The following is a 13,128-nucleotide window of genomic DNA, read 5'->3' on the forward strand; positions in this document are numbered from 1 at the left end:
AAAAATATAAACATGTTAATAGCATTAATCCTCAAGATCACAGAAAGTGAATATGGATCTTGATTAGTAATGTAGATAAACAAATGACTTGTGTCTGGATCCTAAAACAGAATGTTAAGAATGATTTAGTCAAGTTAAAACTACCAACCAAGTAAGGCTAGCTCTACCTGGAATTGGCACATACCATAAAGATTAAAGAGTGCAAATTAATACAATATAGGATTACTAGTGCCAAATCAATATGTGCATCCCAAATCCAAACCAATATAGGATTGCTGCTTATAGACAGATTTGTCATCCCATTCCCGAAACACAATACAATAAAAAAGAATAGCAAAACAAAAGAAAAATAAAAGTTTAACATGGAGAAAAGGTGTTAAAGAAAAAATTTACCTTAGTTTGTCATCTACAAAATCCATTTTAGTTCCAATGACATTCATATGGGCCTTTGGATCAATCAATATATTAACACCCTTATCCTCAAGCAACTCATCAAACTTCCCTTTTTCACCTGTCAAAGCAACAAGAATCTAAGATCAAAAAGTCATAACTCATAATGCAATCACACATCCATCTCGAGCTCACCGCAATTGAAAGGAATAATCAGTACAGAAAAATAGTAAATTCCCAATAGGATTAAACTCTAAAGGTCAATGAGATTTTTATATGAGAATAGATTAGCACCAAAGGTCAATTTTGAGGTATGCCTATTTACAACCAAGCCACTACACCCTTTTCTAACAAAGCTAAATCCCACTCCCTACTCAACCTCCTATTTAAGCGATACCCGTCTTTCCATACTCTCTAACTAGTAACTAACTGCTAATATTTGGGAATCTCTAGGAGCCAAAATATGTAATATTTTGCCATTGAGCATAAGTTGTACTGTGCTGAATAATTTTACAGTTTACAATATATAATTGCGACACAAATCTCACTCATTTTAACCATATTTCCCGCTAAGATATCAAGAAATAAAAATATGGGTACAATGAAAGCATTTTATTGGAGAGCTTATTAAAACAAATCCCAATCTCTATCCACCCCTTCATTATAAAATATAAATCTACGTAGTCATTCTTAGGTGAGATGAATTCTAAGACCTACAGTCTTTCTCAATAAGCCCCAAGTGGCTTCTCCTACGTTATGTATTTCACATTTTATTTCTAAATTTTATTTCTTTCATATATTATTGCTTAAATTTAGTCAAATCGAAATTTTACTCCAAGTTTAGATTTTGGCATCAAATTAGAAGACATTGAGACGGTATTTCTTGATTCAAACAATTTACTTCCAAATTTTCGTCTTTAATTTTAAAAATGTTATGTCTTTAATTTGTTAGTTGTTTCTTTCAAATTTGAGAAAGGGAATAATCTTGTGAGCCTCTATCCTCTTATAATGATAATTCCATGTCAACATAAGTAAATTATCATCTGCAGTGATGTAATATATATAAAAACATCATAAAACCTACCTATTTGTAGTGATGAAAGTTTAGAATTGAAGTCTTCAGTTACAGCTGGTGCAGATGGTGTGATGGTAAAGAAGATGATGATTAGCCATTCAAAAATAATTTCTTGAAGCATTGGAACTAAATCAAGCTGTATTTTGTTTATATCATCATGTAACAAGTGGACCCGCATGAAAAAAATTCCACAGCATCTGTGTCATACATACAAGATATTATTAATCTACATCTACAAAAAGGTAATAACATTTTGCTAACAAATACAACTGCCTATATGCTTTGAGAACTTGATCTACAGGAAAGGTCAACATGGTACCAAATCATGGCTGACCAAGTACTTATAGAATACAATCCTTGAACTCAATCCTATAACTTACCATACAGACAAGGCATCGACAACAATAATGGCATTCTTCAACTGGCCAGTCATAAGTACCAATATCCTGTAGTACTAGTTCTCTAAGCTGCATCAACATTTAAGATTCACGTGTCACCAACCAAGTACCCAAATGTTCTTCTCATTAAATGCACCAATTATACATAATTGATTGTCTAGTTTCATTCTCATTCGAGATAAGTTAGAATTTTGTTAATAAATAAAAATGATTTCAACTATTAAGACAAAATACAAGGCCAATGAAAAACTGAAAGACATCATATAAGTCCAGCAAGAATTCAAAGACTTCACTAGATATGCCAGAAATACTAATATACAAATTCAAAGACTCTGTTGCGGCGCCTTTGTGTTTGCCGCAGACACAAACAAGTGCTGCTATGCATCTCTAACCAAATAAGTGCTGCAGACACAGCACAAATAAGTTTTTATATACAAAATTTAAGATCTTTACTCTTGTTTTCAAATAGCATATGCACAGGGTAGCTAGCCTGATTGCTCATGTAAAGCAAAAAGAGGAACATATAATTAATCTAACCTTACGCTCACGAACAACCTTGGCGGCCTTGTCCATTCCTTCCTCAAGGAGCCTGAGATCTTCCATGCCCAGCTCATTCAGACAATCTCCCATTCTCTACCTAAGCCATGAACAAACACCAGCAGTAAACAAATTAAATAAAACATGTGCATGTGCATATATATATATATATATATATATATATATATATATATATATATATATATATATATATATATATATATATCAAGAATAAAACATTACCAAAGAGATCGATCGAAGTGATGAAAGATATATATACCTAAACTCCTTACGAAGATTCCTATTCACCTCTTTCAGTTTCTTCAAATTCTCTTGCATATTCTGGGGGACAAATCAACCAATTAAAATAAAATATATTATCAATTACAACTTCCAAAGCAGCAGGCAGAAGTAAATCTGAAGAAAAGAAAAGAGAGAACCTCGTAATGAGAGTTCCAAATATCAACTCCCAGAGTCATCTGGTATTGATCGAAGAATTGCTTTGTTCTTGAAAAAAGAAAAAAGACATAAGAGAGAAGATAGGTAGGTAGGGTTTGTTGGATGAGATAGAGAATAAAAAAAACGTACGATTGCTCGATCTTGTGGAGTTTTCCAGTGCTGGAGAACATAATAATAGAAACCTTGGCATCGTAGAGAACGGTGAGCTCATTGGCCTTCTTGGTGGTGTTCTCTATCCTCTTGATCTGGATCTTTCCTCTAGCCATAGCTAATAGCTAGCAGCTTCTTCACTTGCTCGATCTGGGGCAGCAATTTCAATTAATGAGGGAAAGATGAGGTGCGTTTGCATTGCCGCAAATGGGAGGCCTCTTTGCCAAATTAGCGAAAGCTATTGCACGCTTTTTCATAAACATCTTGTGCTCTTTCTCGTTTCATCGTCAACACCAGCACCCATGTGCACTGTGGGGACCCTTACGAGAAAGAGAAGAGAGAGTATGAGAGTGAGAGTATGAGAGGGTCAGGTGAGTGGAGGCAGGAAGGTTCAAGAATTAGGGTTCGCGAAAGGAGAAGGAGGAGGACGCATTTTGCTTTTTTTTGTTTCTCAATTACGACGGGTTTTTATTAAGACCCGCAGTGAATTTAATTACATATAACATTCTAAGGCGGTTTTCAATGACCGTCTTAGAATGTGTGTCGTAAAATACTCTAAAACTTACAATAATTACAAAAATGCCACCGTACTATTTTTTAAGGCGGTTTCTGTACAACTGTCGTAGGATACGTGTTGTAAAAAGCTATTTTTACAGTAGTGCACACTAACTAAAAATTAGTTAATGACATTTAATTGCATCAATTTCAATTAAAAAGTAATTATTTTCCTAATTTCTTCTTCATTGGAACTTGATATCAATGATAAGAAAAAGTCATTGGAACTAGCACCTCAAATGAAGTGTATTTTAGAGATAGCAACATCAAATAAGGTAAAGTTAGTTGAATTTTTCTTATATCCACTACTACTAAAATTGTTTACTACAATGCGCCAACAATGACAGTTGGCGGAAACCGTCGTAGAAGACAAAGTGATGATAGTATTGTAATTAAGTTCATTGACAATGAAGACGATTTTCAAATAACCGTTTTTAAATTGTAAGTTTAAGTACAATTATTTGAAAAATCATTATAATTGAACATGAGTACAAAGACGGTTTTACAAAATTGTCTTTGAATGGTACAGGGCAACATAATAAGCACAAATGTTTGGTGTTCTCTCGTGTTCTCCTTAAAATAAATTCCTTATCCTCTCTTTCTCTCTTTCTCTATCTTCATCTTTCTTCCACACAAACACATCTCGTAGTCTTGCTTGGTGCATGTTAATGGCATCTCAGATCTAACAGTGCTTCGATGGTTTTCAAACATATCTTGTAGTCTTGTGGTTCAAATTAGTTTCTTGAGTTCTGACTCGAGGGTTAGGGTTTTGATGGTGGACGGGTGACGGAAGGGAACCGCATCTCCATGTGGTGTGTCCATTTGACACGATGGCCGCGGAAGGCGTCGTGGATGGTGTGGTTTAGTGCAACAATGAAGAAGATGGGGTTAATTGGTGGCATGTAGCGGTAGGGGCATGGTTTGCCACATTGAGGTAAAGGTGTGGGTGGTAGTAAAGACCGTTGAGTTCGACCCATGGGATAAGTTGAAAGATTTGAGAAAAAAGCTTGTACTTAAGCAAGCCAGTGGGATAATTTTAATAGCACTTGATGAAGTAAGTGCATCCTCTAGATAAATCTTTGTTTTAGTTTCTTTTCCCATGACACAAATTTTGTCTGAGTTTGAGGATATTTTCTACTGCACGTGTTCATCCTTTTTAAGATACTTTTCTTTATTTTTTCACTTTTTTTCAATAATATTTGTGATTGTATAATATTCATGGAAGTGATGTGGCCTACTGTCTTGTTGATCATGCATTTGCTATTGTGACATCCAATTTTGCTTTCATTTATGTGGACAAATGAAAGGTTTTTGTTGAGGTCAGTTTGAGTAATGCCTATCTCATTAGCTATGAATGTATTCCAGACCAGGTTATCGAAAGACAATTTAAATTGTGTATATGGTGCCAGAAACATGATAGAAATTATGTATTAGTTTGGTTCATGATCTATTTATCCTGATATTGGGAGGGTATAATTTGGAGCCATAAATTAAAAGTCATTGAAATTTGTGTTTTGTTTCAGGTACAAGTTCATATATTGGAGAATGAAATTGAAATTCAAGAGTATACAACCGTAAGCTCTAATGCAACATTGCTTGCAACTAATGAGCTTGATGTTGTATCTCCTACAAGGCTGCTTTAGCTGAAACAGAGGCTAGAAAATTCCCAATGAACTTGATAAAAGTGTAAATGGTGAACATCAACCAGTAGAAAATAATATATATCTTTGAATTTTCCCCATTTTAATGACTTGAAACTTGGCTTATTTTTTTATTACTCCAATACTTTTAGAAGTTAGTGGAGTTGGATGGGTTAAAAAAGGCACATATTTGGGATGGTGCAGCAGTCGTGCAATATCTTGTCTGGCTAGATAAGAAGGTTTCTTCTTAATTTTGAGTTGTCCTCATCTTAACATCCTTATTAAATATACCTCTAGGAAAGTTAGGAAAAGGTTGGCAAGTTGGTTTTAATTGTCAACAGGGGGAAATCGTGACAATGAGATGAAATTCCCTCTATAAAGCTTTTGTAAATTAACATATACTTTATCAGAATGTTGTCAAGGTGAAGTTATTTTAACCTTTGTTAAGTAACGTGACATGATGATTTTAAAGATTACTATTAAATTTTGAGTATGGGCATATCTTTCATAGAAATTAGCTCCTTATGATCAGTAAAAAGCTTAATCATATAGTGTGTGTTAGACAAATGGTCTCAATAACTTAAGAGGGGAGGGGTGAATTAAGTTTCAAAATTCCCACTAACAAACTTTTAACCCCCTTTTTAAAAGATAGGCTTAGAATGCAAAAGAAGAACAAGAAGCAATCAATTTAACAATGTTCCTTTAAACATGCAAGGAAAAATTGATTGCAATAAAATAAACGAGACAAAGGAAGAGAGAAATGCAAACTTAATTTATACTGGTTCGGCCACTTCCCGTGCCTATGTCCAGTCCTCAAGCAACCCACTTGAGATTTTTTGCTATCTTTGTAAAAGTCCTTTTTACAACTTTTGAACACCCAAGGAATCCCTTTCCCTTGTGTTCAGGAAACTCACAATTCAAGAGACAACCAATCTCTTGATTACAATTGACTTTCTGAGAAGAACAAAAAGATTTCTCTCTTTTAGAGTCGATAATTCAATTTGATGTTCCTGGGTGAACTCTTAATAGATTTGCAAGTGTTTTCCCAAGAGTTGTTGAGAGAGCATTTGACAATCAAGTTCTCTTGAAATATCTCTCTCTTGCTTTTTGAAATCAGACACACATATATATAGGCCCTTCGTGCCTTTTCAAAATGGTTTGAAGAGATGTGTCTTTTCAAAAAGTTTTTTCTGAATTTTTTCACTGGTAATCGATTACAGGTTTCTGGTAATCGATTACACAGTTATATTTTGAAGGATCATGACTTTTGAATTTGAATTTCAAGAGTTCCGTTGCTGGTAATTGATTACAAATATCTGGTAATCGATTACAGGTTCAAAATTCAAATTCAAAACCCTTTTTAACAGCTATTTTTCAAACTTTTCTTTTGGTAATTGATTACACTGCCTATTAATCGATTACCAAAGCCTTGGATGTCTTGAAAACACTTTGTTTTGAGGCAAGGCTATATCTTGAGTTAATCTTGAAGCAAGACTTTGTTTGTTGAAGCAAACTTGTATTAATCTTGAAGTAATGCTTATCCTTTGAAGAAACCTTTTTTTATTCTTCTTTGGCATCATCAAAATCATGTATTCATACATTCACATTCTCCCCCTTTTTGATGATGACACTCATTATCAAGCAAATTCTTTTTGACATCATCAAAACCTACATGATTTACAGTCTCCCCCTTTTTGATGATGACAACCATTTGTAGGTTAGGAGCAACAACAACAACAAAAAGTATCTATCTGTATAGTTTACTCCCCCTTGATTTTGCAATAATTGCTTATATGAGACAGTTGAAGATTTCATATATAAAAAGTTGTCTCATAAAGAATAGATAATTTCTCTTACTATTTTATCTTTTATCTATCTCTCCCCCTTTGTCAACATCAAAAACAAATCATGAGCAGAGAGGAGAAAACCATTCAGCAATTTATAATGAATTAAAAGAGTAGAGAATGCCATACCATACAAGTATCATTTCATGGCCTAAAAGAAAATGTTACCACTTGTTGCAATATATGAGAGTCAAGTGATACCAAAAGGCATTAAAACAAACTATTTTGCACCTACAAAAAAAATACATATCCAGTATAAAACAATCAAAATATATAATAAAAAAACAATCATCAAAAGTTATCAATAATCAATATAACCTTCAAACACAATCATCAAACACAATCATAACTCTCAAACACAATCATCATAGACAATCAAAAACTCAATCAAAAAACTCAATCAAAAGCAATCGTAAAAAACAATCAAAACTCAATAAAAAACAATCATCAAAAGTAATCATCAAACAAAATCAACATAACTATCAATTATAATCATCAAGGACAATCAAAACTCAAGCAGAAAACAAGCATCAAAACTCAATCAAAAGTTAACAATCATAGGCAAAAATAATCAAAAGTAATCAATCAAAGACAAGTGACCTTTTGATATCATTTGATACCACTTGTTGGGCTTGTTGATCAAGTGGTCTTTGTTTGTTGTCTCCATAGATCACATATTCACTATCTTTGGGAGAAATATGAATGATCTTTGATGCATTTCCCGCCATGTGTTTAGAGCAATTGCTATCAATGTATCAACTTTGCTCTTCTCCACTTTCATAGTATTTCAACATGAGACCCAGATTTATGATTTTATTTTCTAAATCACTTGAAGAATTTATGCCATTATCTTCCCAAGTGATGTATGTTTTCTTTTCTTTGAGATTCCTCTTGTCATATTTTTCCATTCTTCTTTTAAATACAGGACAATCAAATCTCATGTGCCCAGGTTGATCGCATTCATAACATTTTGGGGCTAAGGAGGAATCTTCTCCTTTCTTCTTTAGATTGATGTTTGATTTATTTTGTTTCTCAGAAATTTATTGAATCTCTTCACAAAACATCTAAAATCATCATCTTCTTCTATTTCAGTCAAGTCCTCTTTGTCACTTTCTTCTTGAATAAAAGATGATGAGGCTATGAGTGCTATTCTTTTCCTCTTTTTTATCATTCTCTTCATGTTGATGAAGTCTCATAAGTTCCATTTCATGTTCTTGAAGTTTACCAAAGAGAGTGGCAAGAGACATATTTGTGAGATCTCTTGAATCTATAATTACTGCTACTTTTGGTTGCCATTGTCTGCTTAAACATCTCATCACTTTGTTAATGAGATCTTCATTAGGAAATATTTTTCCCAATGATGCAAGATGATTAACCATATGAGTAAATCTCTTCTGCATATCTTGTATGGTCTTATATTGATACATTCTAAAATAGTTCATATTCATGTGTGAGAGTATTTATTCTAGATCTCTTGACATCAATTGTACCTTCATGGGTTACTTGTAATGTATCCCACATTTCTTTTGCATTTTTACAATTTGAGGCTCTAAAATATTCATCCATGCCTAATGCAGAAGTGATTATATTTTTGGCTTTTAAATTGTATTGAACCTTTCTTCTTTCATCATCATCCCATTCTTCTCTAGGTTTTTCTATAATTGCATTTCTCACTACCATTGTAGGAATGAAGGGACCAAATTCAATGGCTTCCCATATATTTAAATCAATGGCTTCAATAAAGATCTGCATTTGGGTTTTCCAATAGTGATAACCCTCGCCATTGAAAACAAGAGGCCTATTAATAGAATTTACCTCAGGAAATGGAAAGTTAGATGAAGCCATATCTATTCCTGAAGTTTTTAAACTTTAGACAAGAATCCTGCTCTGATACCACTTGTTAGACAAGTGACCTCAATAACTTAAGAGGGGAGGGCTGAATTAAGTTTCAAAATTCCCACTAACAAACTTTTAATCCCCATTTTAAAAGATAGGCTTAGAATGCAGAAGAAGAACAAGAAGCAATCAATTTAATAATGTTCTTTTAAACGTGCAAGGAAAAATTGATTGCAATAAAATAAACGAGATAAGGGAAGAGAGAAATGCAAACTTGATTTATACTGGTTTGGCCACTTCCCATGCCTACGTCCAGTCCTCAAGCAACCCACTTGAGATTTTCCACTATCTTTGTAAATATCCTTTTTACAACTTTTGAACACCCAAGGGATCTCTTTCCCTTGTGTTCAGGAAACTCAATTCAAGAGACAACCAGTCTCTTGATTACAATTGACTTTCTGAGAAGAACAAAAAGATTTCTCTCTTTTAGAGTGGATAATACAATTTGAAGTTCCTGGATGAACTCTTAATAGATTTGCAAGTGTTTTCCCAAGAGTTGTTGAGAGAGCATTTGACAATCAAGTTCTCTTGAAATATCTCTCTCTTGCTTTTTGAAATCAGACACACATATATATAGGCCCTTCATGCCTTTTCAAAATGGTTTGAAGAGATGTGTCTTTTCAAAAAGTTTTTTCTGAATTTTTTCACTGGTAATCGATTACAGGTTTCTGGTAATCGATTACACAGTTATATTTTGAAGGGTCATGACTTTTGAATTTAAATTTCAAGAGTTCCGTTGCTGGTAATTGATTACAAACATCTGGTAATCGATTACAAGTTCAAATTCAAATTCAAAATCCTTTTTAACAGCTATTTTTCAAACTTGTCTTCTGGTAATCGATTACACTGCCTATCAATCGATTACCAAAGCCTTGGATGTCTTGGAAACACTTTGTTTTGAGGCAAGGCTTGATCTTGAGTTAATCTTGAAGTAAGACTTTGTTTGTTGAAGCAACCTTGTATTAATCTTGAAGTAATGCTTATCCTTTGAAGAAACCTTGTTTGATTTTTCTTTGACATCATCAAAATCATGTATTCATACATTCACAGTGTGTTTATATTATTTTTTTTCAAACATTGGCACACAATCTTTGAAATTGACTGAGGTGATTGTAAGTGACCAACTTGAAGGTTTTTGAGCATCAAAAGAGGTAGAGCTAACTGAACAATTAAGTATATATTTGGATAAGCTTTTCGTAGAAATGTTTTCCCTTAAGAAAAATAAGTGGTGGTTCCAAAAGTTAATTGATGAAAACTCTGTTATGATGAGTAAAGTTCAATGGATAGTTTCTTTTCTTCATGCATTATATTTTTATCCTTGTTCATTAAATCATATTGTGGCCATATGGTGGTAGAATTGAATATATTTCATGCATTTTAAGGTTGATATTAGCTAAGTAACAAATTAAGAAATAAGCATATAGTTTGTAATATTTGTACCTTTCATGTCATTATTCAAAGCATGAAATATAGAATGATTCATGTTAGAATATGTGGATAATATTTTAGGATATTATTAGTGTATATTAAAATATTTTAGAGTACTAGAAGACCTCTTGTGAATGGTTTTCATAATTCATAATTTTTTTCCATATTTGATTATAATTAGAATTATAAATAGGGGTTAATACTCTAGCTTTTATTTAATTATATATTTATTATTATAAAATTACATATCATGGTGAGTTGCTATGTATACAATTTCTTGAACATTTAAATCTTGTATTTATTATTATAAAACAAACAATGCAATTTTAAATTTTTGTCAATTTTTTTAAAAAAAGATATTCTAAAATGACTCTATAGAAAATCGTCTTAAAAAATGTGACATTCTAAGATGATTTTTGACTGAAAATCGTCTTAGAATCTACAAAATCGAAGATGGTTTTCAACAAAAACCATCTTAGAAATGTGACATTCTAAGACGATTTTTTTATTGAAAACTATCTTAGAATGCGACATATAAATACGGTTGGAAAACTGTCATGGAAAGTGTTTCCACAAAGACAACTTCTAAGATGATTTGGGAACTATCGTAAAAATGTGCTCCAGAGATGATGTTAAATACTTTTTTCTAGTAGTGATTTGAGACCAAGAAAAATGTTTTTTTCTTCTTCTTATACTTGAGACAGGAGAGAGTATTTGTTTATGCCATATAATTTTTTTATGGAAATTTTTTAATTAATTAGAACATTATTGTTAAGTACAATGATATATTGAAAAAAATTGTTAAATAAATATTTCCTTGATTATTATTTGAATTTTGAAAATATCAAAGAAATATTAAATAGTTTTACTAACATCTTTGCCATTAAATATAATAATTTAATGAGATTCAAAAGTGGAGAAAATATTGATAAGAGAGTTAAAGAATAATTTAATCATAATATAGTTTGATAATTAAGACTATTTACATGGAAAAAAATATAGTAGGAGTTATTTATCAACTAAATATATATTTTTGTAAAAGAAGATTTTTCTATTTAGATGGATGTCTCATAATAGCACTATATTGGTTTTTTTTTTTCTCGTAAAATACTACTGAAATATTATTTTTTAGTTTACAAAAATACATATTTTTTTTTATAATTAAGGTGATTATATGAATAATATATTTTGATTTGAAATAATTAAGATAATTATGATTGATATATGTGTGTGATTATTTTAAATAAGATAAATATTTATGACCATAATATTTGAATCAAGCGATTTGAATGTCAAAAGGAAAAGTCCAATGGCTAGCCAAATATGATTCAACTAACTTTGTTCCAACATGATTTCAAGATTTGAATCAAGCGATTTGAATATCAAAAGGAAAAATTTGCCTATGGACTAGATATCTAAAGGAGTTGATGGAAGGTGAGAGGGAATATGAAAAAACTCAGAAAAAGATAAAGAAAACGAAATTTAAACTGAAAGCAATAAAGTTAGCTAAGAAAATAACTTGGAAAAAAAATAATTTATGTACTTACCAAAATCCGAAGTAGGGACACGTCAGGGTGAACGTGGCTAAAGTGGGCTCCTGGACTTTGCATATTTGAAAGTGACCTTTGTTAAGGGGGGACCTGCAAAACAAATTACTCCAATGCTCAAGTAAGTATATGTTTTAGGAGAGTAAGCATGTATATGCGTATGTGAGCATGTATGCGTGAGTGTAAGCGTAAGCTCAAGTGAGTGTTGAGAGAGTACAAGGGAACCTGATACTTATAGGATTGAGTAGGTGTTGTGGGTCCTTATTTGTAGGGAATGCTACAGCCCCAGCAGATAATTACCAATAGATTATAAATAAAGTTAGAGATAATATGCAGCTTAAAGATAAAAGCTAGAGGATAATTGTACCTTATAGATAATGTGTGACTTTGTAGATAATTAACTACCTGCCAAGAGATAGAAGGGTTGCAATATATTCAAATAATAAAAGGTTAGAGATAACCTGTCAGTTAGGGAGCCTGACTGCTAAGGGTCAGACATTCGTGCTCCAGTGCTAAGGTTGACATGAAGGGTTGACACATGACTCGGAGTGTCACATAGGATGCCATGTGTATTTTATGGACCCTAGATAGTACATAATCCCCCTAAGCTCTAAGTCGGCTTGTGGGCGAAATAGGTTTTCTAGTGTTGAAGGACATTGTCTGATGCCTGAGGTAGTAGCCTTGACAAGTAGGAAGGTGATGAGTTTGTCAAGCCCCCAAGCACGGATGAGTGTTATTCGATGTCGGGTGTGGTAACCTCGACAGGTGTGAGAATTGTAGGTCTATAAAGCTTGTCAAGCCCTTGAGCCTGGACAAGTGTTGTTCGGGCTGTTGTTGTTAAGTTATTCAGGGTGGACATGCTTTTGGTTTTGCAGGCGAGGTCTATCGTGTCAGGTGAGGGAAGTTTCTGAATTTTCCAACTCTGCCATTTTCTGATCGTTAGAGAGTGCATTGAAGACACCATTTTTGCTCTTGCTAGTTACCAAAGAGTCATGCCTCCACTTTAAATGGAGTGGAAGTTTGATTTGTGATCAACATCACTTCAAATTTCTACATTCTTTCTCTTAAAATCTCTTCGCTTTCGTGCTTTTCTTCTTGTGATCCTCTTTCTTCTTCATTCCTTTTCTTTAAGGTATTCCTTCTTTGACAATGTCTTCCTTCCTTTTCGATTCTGCTATTGGCCTAGGTGGTAGCAATTTCGAGGGTTCG

The 13,128-nt window shown here is 32.9% G+C and overlaps 1 pseudogene; it reads right to left on the reverse strand.

Moving 5' to 3' along the window:
• Positions 1-1,477: 1,477 nt before the first annotated feature.
• Positions 1,478-3,130, reverse strand: LOC114405486 (annotated as a pseudogene).
• Positions 3,131-13,128: the final 9,998 nt, after the last annotated feature.

This window comes from Glycine soja, chromosome 3, assembly GCF_004193775.1.
Source record: "Glycine soja cultivar W05 chromosome 3, ASM419377v2, whole genome shotgun sequence".
Taxonomy (NCBI): domain Eukaryota; kingdom Viridiplantae; phylum Streptophyta; class Magnoliopsida; order Fabales; family Fabaceae; genus Glycine; species Glycine soja.